Source organism: Anomaloglossus baeobatrachus, chromosome 2, assembly GCF_048569485.1.
Source record: "Anomaloglossus baeobatrachus isolate aAnoBae1 chromosome 2, aAnoBae1.hap1, whole genome shotgun sequence".
NCBI classification, from domain to species: domain Eukaryota; kingdom Metazoa; phylum Chordata; class Amphibia; order Anura; family Aromobatidae; genus Anomaloglossus; species Anomaloglossus baeobatrachus.
Window position 1 is genome coordinate 420412538 of NC_134354.1, and position 15729 is coordinate 420428266.

General features: G+C 46.6%; 8 non-coding genes and 1 pseudogene across 8 annotated transcripts; all 9 read right to left on the reverse strand.

The window, feature by feature from the left end:
* Positions 1-1292: 1292 nt before the first annotated feature.
* Positions 1293-1483, reverse strand: LOC142293036 (U2 spliceosomal RNA). Its single transcript, XR_012751047.1, has one exon. It is a non-coding gene; the product is annotated as a U2 spliceosomal RNA (small nuclear RNA).
* A 1402-nt stretch (positions 1484-2885) lies between these two features.
* LOC142293037 (U2 spliceosomal RNA) lies at positions 2886-3076 on the reverse strand. The gene has a single exon (XR_012751048.1). It is a non-coding gene; the product is annotated as a U2 spliceosomal RNA (small nuclear RNA).
* Positions 3077-4455: 1379 nt separating this feature from the next.
* On the reverse strand, positions 4456-4646 carry LOC142293094 (U2 spliceosomal RNA). Its single transcript, XR_012751103.1, has one exon. It is a non-coding gene; the product is annotated as a U2 spliceosomal RNA (small nuclear RNA).
* A 1404-nt stretch (positions 4647-6050) lies between these two features.
* On the reverse strand, positions 6051-6241 carry LOC142293038 (U2 spliceosomal RNA). The gene has a single exon (XR_012751049.1). It is a non-coding gene; the product is annotated as a U2 spliceosomal RNA (small nuclear RNA).
* Positions 6242-7636: 1395 nt separating this feature from the next.
* LOC142293039 (U2 spliceosomal RNA) lies at positions 7637-7827 on the reverse strand. The gene has a single exon (XR_012751050.1). It is a non-coding gene; the product is annotated as a U2 spliceosomal RNA (small nuclear RNA).
* A 1403-nt stretch (positions 7828-9230) lies between these two features.
* Positions 9231-9421, reverse strand: LOC142293100 (U2 spliceosomal RNA). Its single transcript, XR_012751109.1, has one exon. It is a non-coding gene; the product is annotated as a U2 spliceosomal RNA (small nuclear RNA).
* Positions 9422-10824: 1403 nt separating this feature from the next.
* Positions 10825-11015, reverse strand: LOC142293040 (U2 spliceosomal RNA). The gene has a single exon (XR_012751051.1). It is a non-coding gene; the product is annotated as a U2 spliceosomal RNA (small nuclear RNA).
* A 1403-nt stretch (positions 11016-12418) lies between these two features.
* LOC142293079 (U2 spliceosomal RNA) lies at positions 12419-12609 on the reverse strand. The gene has a single exon (XR_012751089.1). It is a non-coding gene; the product is annotated as a U2 spliceosomal RNA (small nuclear RNA).
* Positions 12610-14008: 1399 nt separating this feature from the next.
* LOC142293237 (U2 spliceosomal RNA) lies at positions 14009-14210 on the reverse strand (annotated as a pseudogene).
* Positions 14211-15729: the final 1519 nt, after the last annotated feature.

Genomic DNA, 15729 nt, shown 5'->3' on the forward strand with positions numbered 1-15729 from the left:
CAAGCCAACCCTTGAAAAGGCTGCTTTGCAGAGCAAAAACAAGAAGAATGGTGCGTTTTGCAGCCGCCGCCCACTGCAATGAATCTGAATAACTCCTCCTTTTGGGCGCAAGCAACTCCCCTCCCCCTTGCAGTCTTTCCAATTCATGATACATAAAGACGGACAGGACAGGTCGCCTGACTTCCCGTCACTGCCACCCTTTGCCATCCTTACCCGTAGAAAGCCCTTTCATCATCCCCAAACCCTAATCTTTTCCCTTTCCTTCCCAGCCCCCAAACCCTGCCCTCTGTACCCTTCTCACCACCCGCATCCCTTCTCCTATCATCCCCCTACCACCCGGGAAAAAAAAAAAAAAAAAAAGCTTGCCCCCTCCTTCCACTAGCCCACCTCCCACCCAAAGAGAAACTTCTGCTGCGCAGCTAGCTTTCTAGGCAGCAGCGCTATTGTGATGTCAGCGGGGGGCATTGTGACAAGCCGCCAGTGTTCCGTCTCTTCATGTTGTGCACTGTTCAAACGGAAAATACATCAACAGGCAGACTACAGAAAAGCTTACTAACAAAGGTTAGAGAGGGGCTTTCTCAGAGGGCTTTTTACAGTTTGTCTATTCCCAATTAGCCGTTTAAGTATACTTAATGAAAGTACTAATTCTTTCATAGGCCGCCCATTCTTAGTATTTGACGTTCCTTATATTGCGGTATCAGGCTTCACAGCAGGTTGCAAATCATTCATCACCCATGACTGTCCCCAATTGTGCTCAGAAGCTAAATGTCTCTCATGACCTCTCTTTTAGAATGTCCAAGAGCAAGCAAACTCTTCCTCCAGGAGGGGGAGCCAACAGATCACTGAAGCCATCATCATTGCTCAAAGAAAACACCAAAAACCAATGCATGATAGGAATAAACAGGTAACTTTATTTGGAGTGGAAGCGGAGAGATCGCACCAGATGCCAATTCTAGATCTTATCACACCTGTGGTCACTGCAGCAGCAGGTGAATCCACTTTGTCCAAAAGGGATCTATTCCATTCAATTGCAAATGATCTAGATAAGACAGAGGACAAGATACTGCAGCACGGGACATAGCCGAGTTGGTCAGGTTGAGTGGTGATGAGTTTGCTATTTGGATGAATAAAGAAAGTAAAAAGTGTGAAAGATAAAAAACAAAAGGAGGAAGTGTGAAAAGTGAATGGGCCAAATTGAGGTGCATATGAAGACGTATGCTTTCTTCCAATTCATTAAATCGGGCTAATATGAATCAGGTGAATTGAGTTCTGCTTTTGGAAACTGGGTTAAGAAGGGGTGCACCGGTCCTGGAGGTACTGCAATACCAGGTCAATGCGTGGAGTGGACAGAGCAAGCTCTTTTTCCATCTCCCTGTTCTAAAAATCCATTTAATATATGGTCCCCAGATAGGGGACGTATCAGATATTAAACTGATAAGAACAGATACTACACTTGATCTTAGCCAAAAGGCCGAGAAGCGATAACCAGAATTGGTTTGGGCCTCGAGTGGCACCCTGGCCTATGCCGGACACATCTTAGGGAGAGAGAGTGAGGGGAGACAAACCCACACCTACAGAAGACATTTTGTCACCCAAGCCAACCCTTGAAAAGGCTGCTTTGCAGAGCAAAAACAAGAAGAATGGTGCGTTTTGCAGCCGCCGCCCACTGCAATGAATCTGAATAACTCCTCCTTTTGGGCGCAAGCAACTCCCCTCCCCCTTGCAGTCTTTCCAATTCATGATACATAAAGACGGACAGGACAGGTCGCCTGACTTCCCGCCACTGCCACCCTTTGCCATCCTTACCCGTAGAAAGCCCTTTCATCATCCCCAAACCCTAATCTTTTCCCTTTCCTTCCCAGCCCCCAAACCCTGCCCTCTGTACCCTTCTCACCACCCGCATCCCTTCTCCTATCATCCCCCTACCACCCGGGAAAAAAAAAAAAAAAAAAAGCTTGCCCCCTCCTTCCACTAGCCCACCTCCCACCCAAAGAGAAACTTCTGCTGCGCAGCTAGCTTTCTAGGCAGCAGCGCTATTGTGATGTCAGCGGGGGGCATTGTGACAAGCCGCCAGTGTTCCGTCTCTTCATGTTGTGCACTGTTCAAACGGAAAATACATCAACAGGCAGACTACAGAAAAGCTTACTAACAAAGGTTAGAGAGGGGCTTTCTCAGAGGGCTTTTTACAGTTTGTCTATTCCCAATTAGCCGTTTAAGTATACTTAATGAAAGTACTAATTCTTTCATAGGCCGCCCATTCTTAGTATTTGACGTTCCTTATATTGCGGTATCAGGCTTCACAGCAGGTTGCAAATCATTCATCACCCATGACTGTCCCCAATTGTGCTCAGAAGCTAAATGTCTCTCATGACCTCTCTTTTAGAATGTCCAAGAGCAAGCAAACTCTTCCTCCAGGAGGGGGAGCCAACAGATCACTGAAGCCATCATCATTGCTCAAAGAAAACACCAAAAACCAATGCATGATAGGAATAAACAGGTAACTTTATTTGGAGTGGAAGCGGAGAGATCGCACCAGATGCCAATTCTAGATCTTATCACACCTGTGGTCACTGCAGCAGCAGGTGAATCCACTTTGTCCAAAAGGGATCTATTCCATTCAATTGCAAATGATCTAGATAAGACAGAGGACAAGATACTGCAGCACGGGACATAGCCGAGTTGGTCAGGTTGAGTGGTGATGAGTTTGCTATTTGGATGAATAAAGAAAGTAAAAAGTGTGAAAGATAAAAAACAAAAGGAGGAAGTGTGAAAAGTGAATGGGCCAAATTGAGGTGCATATGAAGACGTATGCTTTCTTCCAATTCATTAAATCGGGCTAATATGAATCAGGTGAATTGAGTTCTGCTTTTGGAAACTGGGTTAAGAAGGGGTGCACCGGTCCTGGAGGTACTGCAATACCAGGTCAATGCGTGGAGTGGACAGAGCAAGCTCTTTTTCCATCTCCCTGTTCTAAAAATCCATTTAATATATGGTCCCCAGATAGGGGACGTATCAGATATTAAACTGATAAGAACAGATACTACACTTGATCTTAGCCAAAAGGCCGAGAAGCGATAACCAGAATTGGTTTGGGCCTCGAGTGGCACCCTGGCCTATGCCGGACACATCTTAGGGAGAGAGAGTGAGGGGAGACAAACCCACACCTACAGAAGACATTTTGTCACCCAAGCCAACCCTTGAAAAGGCTGCTTTGCAGAGCAAAAACAAGAAGAATGGTGCGTTTTGCAGCCGCCGCCCACTGCAATGAATCTGAATAACTCCTCCTTTTGGGCGCAAGCAACTCCCCTCCCCCTTGCAGTCTTTCCAATTCATGATACATAAAGACGGACAGGACAGGTCGCCTGACTTCCCGTCACTGCCACCCTTTGCCATCCTTACCCGTAGAAAGCCCTTTCATCATCCCCAAACCCTAATCTTTTCCCTTTCCTTCCCAGCCCCCAAACCCTGCCCTCTGTACCCTTCTCACCACCCGCATCCCTTCTCCTATCATCCCCCTACCACCCGGGAAAAAAAAAAAAAAAAAGCCCACCTCCCACCCAAAGAGAAACTTCTGCTGCGCAGCTAGCTTTCTAGGCAGCAGCGCTATTGTGATGTCAGCGGGGGGCATTGTGACAAGCCGCCAGTGTTCCGTCTCTTCATGTTGTGCACTGTTCAAACGGAAAATACATCAACAGGCAGACTACAGAAAAGCTTACTAACAAAGGTTAGAGAGGGGCTTTCTCAGAGGGCTTTTTACAGTTTGTCTATTCCCAATTAGCCGTTTAAGTATACTTAATGAAAGTACTAATTCTTTCATAGGCCGCCCATTCTTAGTATTTGACGTTCCTTATATGGCGGTATCAGGCTTCACAGCAGGTTGCAAATCATTCATCACCCATGACTGTCCCCAATTGTGCTCAGAAGCTAAATGTCTCTCATGACCTCTCTTTTAGAATGTCCAAGAGCAAGCAAACTCTTCCTCCAGGAGGGGGAGCCAACAGATCACTGAAGCCATCATCATTGCTCAAAGAAAACACCAAAAACCAATGCATGATAGGAATAAACAGGTAACTTTATTTGGAGTGGAAGCGGAGAGATCGCACCAGATGCCAATTCTAGATCTTATCACACCTGTGGTCACTGCAGCAGCAGGTGAATCCACTTTGTCCAAAAGGGATCTATTCCATTCAATTGCAAATGATCTAGATAAGACAGAGGACAAGATACTGCAGCACGGGACATAGCCGAGTTGGTCAGGTTGAGTGGTGATGAGTTTGCTATTTGGATGAATAAAGAAAGTAAAAAGTGTGAAAGATAAAAAACAAAAGGAGGAAGTGTGAAAAGTGAATGGGCCAAATTGAGGTGCATATGAAGACGTATGCTTTCTTCCAATTCATTAAATCGGGCTAATATGAATCAGGTGAATTGAGTTCTGCTTTTGGAAACTGGGTTAAGAAGGGGTGCACCGGTCCTGGAGGTACTGCAATACCAGGTCAATGCGTGGAGTGGACAGAGCAAGCTATTTTTCCATCTCCCTGTTCTAAAAATCCATTTAATATATGGTCCCCAGATAGGGGACGTATCAGATATTAAACTGATAAGAACAGATACTACACTTGATCTTAGCCAAAAGGCCGAGAAGCGATAACCAGAATTGGTTTGGGCCTCGAGTGGCACCCTGGCCTATGCCGGACACATCTTAGGGAGAGAGAGTGAGGGGAGACAAACCCACACCTACAGAAGACATTTTGTCACCCAAGCCAACCCTTGAAAAGGCTGCTTTGCAGAGCAAAAACAAGAAGAATGGTGCGTTTTGCAGCCGCCGCCCACTGCAATGAATCTGAATAACTCCTCCTTTTGGGCGCAAGCAACTCCCCTCCCCCTTGCAGTCTTTCCAATTCATGATACATAAAGACGGACAGGACAGGTCGCCTGACTTCCCGTCACTGCCACCCTTTGCCATCCTTACCCGTAGAAAGCCCTTTCATCATCCCCAAACCCTAATCTTTTCCCTTTCCTTCCCAGCCCCCAAACCCTGCCCTCTGTACCCTTCTCACCACCCGCATCCCTTCTCCTATCATCCCCCTACCACCCGGGAAAAAAAAAAAAAAAAAAAAAGCTTGCCCCCTCCTTCCACTAGCCCACCTCCCACCCAAAGAGAAACTTCTGCTGCGCAGCTAGCTTTCTAGGCAGCAGCGCTATTGTGATGTCAGCGGGGGGCATTGTGACAAGCCGCCAGTGTTCCGTCTCTTCATGTTGTGCACTGTTCAAACGGAAAATACATCAACAGGCAGACTACAGAAAAGCTTACTAACAAAGGTTAGAGAGGGGCTTTCTCAGAGGGCTTTTTACAGTTTGTCTATTCCCAATTAGCCGTTTAAGTATACTTAATGAAAGTACTAATTCTTTCATAGGCCGCCCATTCTTAGTATTTGACGTTCCTTATATTGCGGTATCAGGCTTCACAGCAGGTTGCAAATCATTCATCACCCATGACTGTCCCCAATTGTGCTCAGAAGCTAAATGTCTCTCATGACCTCTCTTTTAGAATGTCCAAGAGCAAGCAAACTCTTCCTCCAGGAGGGGGAGCTAACAGATCACTGAAGCCATCATCATTGCTCAAAGAAAACACCAAAAACCAATGCATGATAGGAATAAACAGGTAACTTTATTTGGAGTGGAAGCGGAGAGATCGCACCAGATGCCAATTCTAGATCTTATCACACCTGTGGTCACTGCAGCAGCAGGTGAATCCACTTTGTCCAAAAGGGATCTATTCCATTCAATTGCAAATGATCTAGATAAGACAGAGGACAAGATACTGCAGCACGGGACATAGCCGAGTTGGTCAGGTTGAGTGGTGATGAGTTTGCTATTTGGATGAATAAAGAAAGTAAAAAGTGTGAAAGATAAAAAACAAAAGGAGGAAGTGTGAAAAGTGAATGGGCCAAATTGAGGTGCATAGGAAGACGTATGCTTTCTTCCAATTCATTAAATCGGGCTAATATGAATCAGGTGAATTGAGTTCTGCTTTTGGAAACTGGGTTAAGAAGGGGTGCACCGGTCCTGGAGGTACTGCAATACCAGGTCAATGCGTGGAGTGGACAGAGCAAGCTCTTTTTCCATCTCCCTGTTCTAAAAATCCATTTAATATATGGTCCCCAGATAGGGGACGTATCAGATATTAAACTGATAAGAACAGATACTACACTTGATCTTAGCCAAAAGGCCGAGAAGCGATAACCAGAATTGGTTTGGGCCTCGAGTGGCACCCTGGCCTATGCCGGACACATCTTAGGGAGAGAGAGTGAGGGGAGACAAACCCACACCTACAGAAGACATTTTGTCACCCAAGCCAACCCTTGAAAAGGCTGCTTTGCAGAGCAAAAACAAGAAGAATGGTGCGTTTTGCAGCCGCCGCCCACTGCAATGAATCTGAATAACTCCTCCTTTTGGGCGCAAGCAACTCCCCTCCCCCTTGCAGTCTTTCCAATTCATGATACATAAAGACGGACAGGACAGGTCGCCTGACTTCCCGTCACTGCCACCCTTTGCCATCCTTACCCGTAGAAAGCCCTTTCATCATCCCCAAACCCTAATCTTTTCCCTTTCCTTCCCAGCCCCCAAACCCTGCCCTCTGTACCCTTCTCACCACCCGCATCCCTTCTCCTATCATCCCCCTACCACCCGGGAAAAAAAAAAAAGCTTGCCCCCTCCTTCCACTAGCCCACCTCCCACCCAAAGAGAAACTTCTGCTGCGCAGCTAGCTTTCTAGGCAGCAGCGCTATTGTGATGTCAGCGGGGGGCATTGTGACAAGCCGCCAGTGTTCCGTCTCTTCATGTTGTGCACTGTTCAAACGGAAAATACATCAACAGGCAGACTACAGAAAAGCTTACTAACAAAGGTTAGAGAGGGGCTTTCTCAGAGGGCTTTTTACAGTTTGTCTATTCCCAATTAGCCGTTTAAGTATACTTAATGAAAGTACTAATTCTTTCATAGGCCGCCCATTCTTAGTATTTGACGTTCCTTATATTGCGGTATCAGGCTTCACAGCAGGTTGCAAATCATTCATCACCCATGACTGTCCCCAATTGTGCTCAGAAGCTAAATGTCTCTCATGACCTCTCTTTTAGAATGTCCAAGAGCAAGCAAACTCTTCCTCCAGGAGGGGGAGCCAACAGATCACTGAAGCCATCATCATTGCTCAAAGAAAACACCAAAAACCAATGCATGATAGGAATAAACAGGTAACTTTATTTGGAGTGGAAGCGGAGAGATCGCACCAGATGCCAATTCTAGATCTTATCACACCTGTGGTCACTGCAGCAGCAGGTGAATCCACTTTGTCCAAAAGGGATCTATTCCATTCAATTGCAAATGATCTAGATAAGACAGAGGACAAGATACTGCAGCACGGGACATAGCCGAGTTGGTCAGGTTGAGTGGTGATGAGTTTGCTATTTGGATGAATAAAGAAAGTAAAAAGTGTGAAAGATAAAAAACAAAAGGAGGAAGTGTGAAAAGTGAATGGGCCAAATTGAGGTGCATATGAAGACGTATGCTTTCTTCCAATTCATTAAATCGGGCTAATATGAATCAGGTGAATTGAGTTCTGCTTTTGGAAACTGGGTTAAGAAGGGGTGCACCGGTCCTGGAGGTACTGCAATACCAGGTCAATGCGTGGAGTGGACAGAGCAAGCTCTTTTTCCATCTCCCTGTTCTAAAAATCCATTTAATATATGGTCCCCAGATAGGGGACGTATCAGATATTAAACTGATAAGAACAGATACTACACTTGATCTTAGCCAAAAGGCCGAGAAGCGATAACCAGAATTGGTTTGGGCCTCGAGTGGCACCCTGGCCTATGCCGGACACATCTTAGGGAGAGAGAGTGAGGGGAGACAAACCCACACCTACAGAAGACATTTTGTCACCCAAGCCAACCCTTGAAAAGGCTGCTTTGCAGAGCAAAAACAAGAAGAATGGTGCGTTTTGCAGCCGCCGCCCACTGCAATGAATCTGAATAACTCCTCCTTTTGGGCGCAAGCAACTCCCCTCCCCCTTGCAGTCTTTCCAATTCATGATACATAAAGACGGACAGGACAGGTCGCCTGACTTCCCGTCACTGCCACCCTTTGCCATCCTTACCCGTAGAAAGCCCTTTCATCATCCCCAAACCCTAATCTTTTCCCTTTCCTTCCCAGCCCCCAAACCCTGCCCTCTGTACCCTTCTCACCACCCGCATCCCTTCTCCTATCATCCCCCTACCACCCGGGAAAAAAAAAAAAAAAAAAAAGCTTGCCCCCTCCTTCCACTAGCCCACCTCCCACCCAAAGAGAAACTTCTGCTGCGCAGCTAGCTTTCTAGGCAGCAGCGCTATTGTGATGTCAGCGGGGGGCATTGTGACAAGCCGCCAGTGTTCCGTCTCTTCATGTTGTGCACTGTTCAAACGGAAAATACATCAACAGGCAGACTACAGAAAAGCTTACTAACAAAGGTTAGAGAGGGGCTTTCTCAGAGGGCTTTTTACAGTTTGTCTATTCCCAATTAGCCGTTTAAGTATACTTAATGAAAGTACTAATTCTTTCATAGGCCGCCCATTCTTAGTATTTGACGTTCCTTATATTGCGGTATCAGGCTTCACAGCAGGTTGCAAATCATTCATCACCCATGACTGTCCCCAATTGTGCTCAGAAGCTAAATGTCTCTCATGACCTCTCTTTTAGAATGTCCAAGAGCAAGCAAACTCTTCCTCCAGGAGGGGGAGCTAACAGATCACTGAAGCCATCATCATTGCTCAAAGAAAACACCAAAAACCAATGCATGATAGGAATAAACAGGTAACTTTATTTGGAGTGGAAGCGGAGAGATCGCACCAGATGCCAATTCTAGATCTTATCACACCTGTGGTCACTGCAGCAGCAGGTGAATCCACTTTGTCCAAAAGGGATCTATTCCATTCAATTGCAAATGATCTAGATAAGACAGAGGACAAGATACTGCAGCACGGGACATAGCCGAGTTGGTCAGGTTGAGTGGTGATGAGTTTGCTATTTGGATGAATAAAGAAAGTAAAAAGTGTGAAAGATAAAAAACAAAAGGAGGAAGTGTGAAAAGTGAATGGGCCAAATTGAGGTGCATAGGAAGACGTATGCTTTCTTCCAATTCATTAAATCGGGCTAATATGAATCAGGTGAATTGAGTTCTGCTTTTGGAAACTGGGTTAAGAAGGGGTGCACCGGTCCTGGAGGTACTGCAATACCAGGTCAATGCGTGGAGTGGACAGAGCAAGCTCTTTTTCCATCTCCCTGTTCTAAAAATCCATTTAATATATGGTCCCCAGATAGGGGACGTATCAGATATTAAACTGATAAGAACAGATACTACACTTGATCTTAGCCAAAAGGCCGAAAAGCGATAACCAGAATTGGTTTGGGCCTCGAGTGGAACCCTGGCCTATGCCGGACACATCTTAGGGAGAGAGAGTGAGGGGAGACAAACCCACACCTACAGAAGACATTTTGTCACCCAAGCCAACCCTTGAAAAGGCTGCTTTGCAGAGCAAAAACAAGAAGAATGGTGCGTTTTGCAGCCGCCGCCCACTGCAATGAATCTGAATAACTCCTCCTTTTGGGCGCAAGCAACTCCCCTCCCCCTTGCAGTCTTTCCAATTCATGATACATAAAGACGGACAGGACAGGTCGCCTGACTTCCCGTCACTGCCACCCTTTGCCATCCTTACCCGTAGAAAGCCCTTTCATCATCCCCAAACCCTAATCTTTTCCTTTTCCTTCCCAGCCCCCAAACCCTGCCCTCTGTACCTTTCTCACCACCCGCATCCCTTCTCCTATCATCCCCCTACCACCCGGGAAAAAAAAAAAAAAAAAAAAGCTTGCCCCCTCCTTCCACTAGCCCACCTCCCACCCAAAGAGAAACTTCTGCTGCGCAGCTAGCTTTCTAGGCAGCAGCGCTATTGTGATGTCAGCGGGGGGCATTGTGACAAGCCGCCAGTGTTCCGTCTCTTCATGTTGTGCACTGTTCAAACGGAAAATACATCAACAGGCAGACTACAGAAAAGCTTACTAACAAAGGTTAGAGAGGGGCTTTCTCAGAGGGCTTTTTACAGTTTGTCTATTCCCAATTAGCCGTTTAAGTATACTTAATGAAAGTACTAATTCTTTCATAGGCCGCCCATTCTTAGTATTTGACGTTCCTTATATTGCGGTATCAGGCTTCACAGCAGGTTGCAAATCATTCATCACCCATGACTGTCCCCAATTGTGCTCAGAAGCTAAATGTCTCTCATGACCTCTCTTTTAGAATGTCCAAGAGCAAGCAAACTCTTCCTCCAGGAGGGGGAGCCAACAGATCACTGAAGCCATCATCATTGCTCAAAGAAAACACCAAAAACCAATGCATGATAGGAATAAACAGGTAACTTTATTTGGAGTGGAAGCGGAGAGATCGCACCAGATGCCAATTCTAGATCTTATCACACCTGTGGTCACTGCAGCAGCAGGTGAATCCACTTTGTCCAAAAGGGATCTATTCCATTCAATTGCAAATGATCTAGATAAGACAGAGGACAAGATACTGCAGCACGGGACATAGCCGAGTTGGTCAGGTTGAGTGGTGATGAGTTTGCTATTTGGATGAATAAAGAAAGTAAAAAGTGTGAAAGATAAAAAACAAAAGGAGGAAGTGTGAAAAGTGAATGGGCCAAATTGAGGTGCATATGAAGACGTATGCTTTCTTCCAATTCATTAAATCGGGCTAATATGAATCAGGTGAATTGAGTTCTGCTTTTGGAAACTGGGTTAAGAAGGGGTGCACCGGTCCTGGAGGTACTGCAATACCAGGTCAATGCGTGGAGTGGACAGAGCAAGCTCTTTTTCCATCTCCCTGTTCTAAAAATCCATTTAATATATGGTCCCCAGATAGGGGACGTATCAGATATTAAACTGATAAGAACAGATACTACACTTGATCTTAGCCAAAAGGCCGAGAAGCGATAACCAGAATTGGTTTGGGCCTCGAGTGGCACCCTGGCCTATGCCGGACACATCTTAGGGAGAGAGAGTGAGGGGAGACAAACCCACACCTACAGAAGACATTTTGTCACCCAAGCCAACCCTTGAAAAGGCTGCTTTGCAGAGCAAAAACAAGAAGAATGGTGCGTTTTGCAGCCGCCGCCCACTGCAATGAATCTGAATAACTCCTCCTTTTGGGCGCAAGCAACTCCCCTCCCCCTTGCAGTCTTTCCAATTCATGATACATAAAGACGGACAGGACAGGTCGCCTGACTTCCCGTCACTGCCACCCTTTGCCATCCTTACCCGTAGAAAGCCCTTTCATCATCCCCAAACCCTAATCTTTTCCCTTTCCTTCCCAGCCCCCAAACCCTGCCCTCTGTACCCTTCTCACCACCCGCATCCCTTCTCCTATCATCCCCCTACCACCCGGGAAAAAAAAAAAAAAAAAAAAGCTTGCCCCCTCCTTCCACTAGCCCACCTCCCACCCAAAGAGAAACTTCTGCTGCGCAGCTAGCTTTCTAGGCAGCAGCGCTATTGTGATGTCAGCGGGGGGCATTGTGACAAGCCGCCAGTGTTCCGTCTCTTCATGTTGTGCACTGTTCAATCGGAAAATACATCAACAGGCAGACTACAGAAAAGCTTACTAACAAAGGTTAGAGAGGGGCTTTCTCAGAGGGCTTTTTACAGTTTGTCTATTCCCAATTAGCCGTTTAAGTATACTTAATGAAAGTACTAATTCTTTCATAGGCCGCCCATTCTTAGTATTTGACGTTCCTTATATTGCGGTATCAGGCTTCACAGCAGGTTGCAAATCATTCATCACCCATGACTGTCCCCAATTGTGCTCAGAAGCTAAATGTCTCTCATGACCTCTCTTTTAGAATGTCCAAGAGCAAGCAAACTCTTCCTCCAGGAGGGGGAGCCAACAGATCACTGAAGCCATCATCATTGCTCAAAGAAAACACCAAAAACCAATGCATGATAGGAATAAACAGGTAACTTTATTTGGAGTGGAAGCGGAGAGATCGCACCAGATGCCAATTCTAGATCTTATCACACCTGTGGTCACTGCAGCAGCAGGTGAATCCACTTTGTCCAAAAGGGATCTATTCCATTCAATTGCAAATGATCTAGATAAGACAGAGGACAAGATACTGCAGCACGGGACATAGGCGAGTTGGTCAGGTTGAGTGGTGATGAGTTTGCTATTTGGATGAATAAAGAAAGTAAAAAGTGTGAAAGATAAAAAACAAAAGGAGGAAGTGTGAAAAGTGAATGGGCCAAATTGAGGTGCATATGAAGACGTATGCTTTCTTCCAATTCATTAAATCGGGCTAATATGAATCAGGTGAATTGAGTTCTGCTTTTGGAAACTGGGTTAAGAAGGGGTGCACCGGTCCTGGAGGTACTGCAATACCAGGTCAATGCGTGGAGTGGACAGAGCAAGCTCTTTTTCCATCTCCCTGTTCTAAAAATCCATTTAATTTATGGTCCCCAGATAGGGGACGTATCAGATATTAAACTGATAAGAACAGATACTACACTTGATCTTAGCCAAAAGGCCGAGAAGCGATAACCAGAATTGGTTTGGGCCTCGAGTGGCACCCTGGCCTATGCCGGACACATCTTAGGGAGAGAGAGTGAGGGGAGACAAACCCACACCTACAGAAGACATTTTGTCACCCAAGCCAACCCTTGAAAAGGCTGCTTTGCAGAGCAAAAACAAGAAGAATGGTGCGTTTTGCAGCCGCCGCCCACTGCAATGAATCTGAATAACTCCTCCTTTTGGGCGCAAGCAACTCCCCTCCCCCTTGCAGTCTTTCCAATTCATGATACATAAAGACGGACAGGACAGGTCGCCTGACTTCCCGTCACTGCCACCCTTTGCCATCCTTACCCGTAGAAAGCCCTTTCATCATCCCCAAACCCTAATCTTTTCCCTTTCCTTCCCAGCCCCCAAACCCTGCCCTCTGTACCCTTCTCACCACCCGCATCCCTTCTCCTATCATCCCCCTACCACCCGGGAAAAAAAAAAAAAAAAGCTTGCCCCCTCCTTCCACTAGCCCACCTCCCACCCAATGAGAAACTTCTGCTGCGCAGCTAGCTTTCTAGGCAGCAGCGCTATTGTGATGTCAGCGGGGGGCATTGTGACAAGCCGCCAGTGTTCCGTCTCTTCATGTTGTGCACTGTTCAAACGGAAAATACATCAACAGGCAGACTACAGAAAAGCTTACTAACAAAGGTTAGAGAGGGGCTTTCTCAGAGGGCTTTTTACAGTTTGTCTATTCCCAATTAGCCGTTTAAGTATACTTAATGAAAGTACTAATTCTTTCATAGGCCGCCCATTCTTAGTATTTGACGTTCCTTATATTGCGGTATCAGGCTTCACAGCAGGTTGCAAATCATTCATCACCCATGACTGTCCCCAATTGTGCTCAGAAGCTAAATGTCTCTCATGACCTCTCTTTTAGAATGTCCAAGAGCAAGCAAACTCTTTCTCCAGGAGGGGGAGCCAACAGATCACTGAAGCCATCATCATTGCTCAAAGAAAACACCAAAAACCAATGCATGATAGGAATAAACAGGTAACTTTATTTGGAGTGGAAGCGGAGAGATCGCACCAGATGCCAATTCTAGATCTTATCACACCTGTGGTCACTGCAGCAGCAGGTGAATCCACTTTGTCCAAAAGGGATCTATTCCATTCAATTGCAAATGATCTAGATAAGACAGAGGACAAGATACTGCAGCACGGGACATAGCCGAGTTGGTCAGGTTGAGTGGTGATGAGTTTGCTATTTGGATGAATAAAGAAAGTAAAAAGTGTGAAAGATAAAAAACAAAAGGAGGAAGTGTGAAAAGTGAATGGGCCAAATTGAGGTGCATATGAAGACGTATGCTTTCTTCCAATTCATTAAATCGGGCTAATATGAATCAGGTGAATTGAGTTCTGCTTTTGGAAACTGGGTTAAGAAGGGGTGCACCGGTCCTGGAGGTACTGCAATACCAGGTCAATGCGTGGAGTGGACAGAGCAAGCTCTTTTTCCATCTCCCTGTTCTAAAAATCCATTTAATATATGGTCCCCAGATAGGGGACGTATCAGATATTAAACTGATAAGAACAGATTTTTTGATTTAATGATTTAATGAAGCTTTCCAAAGCACCACAAAAAATGCATGACCGAAGTCACACCAAAAACAGTGCAAAGGCTAGGATTCGTGTGGACCCCACCGTGAGGAGAGGGTCCCCAAAAATCAACCCCGTCCCTCCGAGCCAGAAGGCCACAGCAAGGGTCAGGGATCTTCGGTGCTCCCCCAAGCCGAAGCCTGGTTGAGCCTTGTCGTTGCTCCCAGCGTCCACCCAGGCATCTTACCCAAGTGGAGTAGAGAGCTACTAGTTGTTGGTTTCGCAGCCGAAACTGCCCGGACCGTCAACCGGTGTTGGTTTCTCAGCCCAAGGCTAACCGGACCTCCAACCGGGTGTTGGTTTCTCAGCCGAAGCTGACCCAGACCTCCAACCGGGTGTTGGTTTCTCAGCCGAAGCTGACCCGGACCTCCAACCGGGTGTTAGTTTCTCAGCCCAAAGCTGACCTGACCTCCGACCGGGATTATAAAAATTTCCCTTCCTAGCCAGAAGGCCGGGATAGGGTAATATGCTCAAAAAGTATGAAAAGGCAAGGTACGGTGTGCTACAGGGCCCAAGGCTTGCCGGGGTCCCAAGCCAGCAAGCTCAGACTCACTCCAGGGTCGTCAGTCCTGGGGCACGTTGTACCATAGCCCCCCATCCTTACTCAGTCTAATAGCCTCGATCCTGGTAGGGCCATGTTTTCCACTAGATGAATATACTATCCACCCAGAGTACTAGCAAGCGCAACCTTCCAGTGTGCATTGTATCATTGTACTAAGGTGGCCTGGAGCTTAAACCACCTCTTCGAACAACACTACACTTGATCTTAGCCAAAAGGCCGAGAAGCGATAACCAGAATTGGTTTGGGCCTCGAGTGGCACCCTGGCCTATGCCGGACACATCTTAGGGAGAGAGAGTGAGGGGAGACAAACCCACACCTACAGAAGACATTTTGTCACCCAAGCCAACCCTTGAAAAGGCTGCTTTGCAGAGCAAAAACAAGAAGAATGGTGCGTTTTGCAGCCGCCGCCCACTGCAATGAATCTGAATAACTCCTCCTTTTGGGCGCAAGCAACTCCCCTCCCCCTTGCAGTCTTTCCAATTCATGATACATAAAGACGGACAGGACAGGTCGCCTGACTTCCCGTCACTGCCACCCTTTGCCATCCTTACCCGTAGAAAGCCCTTTCATCATCCCCAAACCCTAATCTTTTCCCTTTCCTTCCCAGCCCCCAAACCCTGCCCTCTGTACCCTTCTCACCACCCGCATCCCTTCTCCTATCATCCCCCTACCACCCGGGAAAAAAAAAAAAAAAAAAAAGCTTGCCCCCTCCTTCCACTAGCCCACCTCCCACCCAAAGAGAAACTTCTGCTGCGCAGCTAGCTTTCTAGGCAGCAGCGCTATTGTGATGTCAGCGGGGGGCATTGTGACAAGCCGCCAGTGTTCCGTCTCTTCATGTTGTGCACTGTTCAAACGGAAAATACATCAACAGGCAGACTACAGAAAAGCTTACTAACAAAGGTTAGAGAGGGGCTTTCTCAGAGGGCTTTTTACAGTTTGTCTATT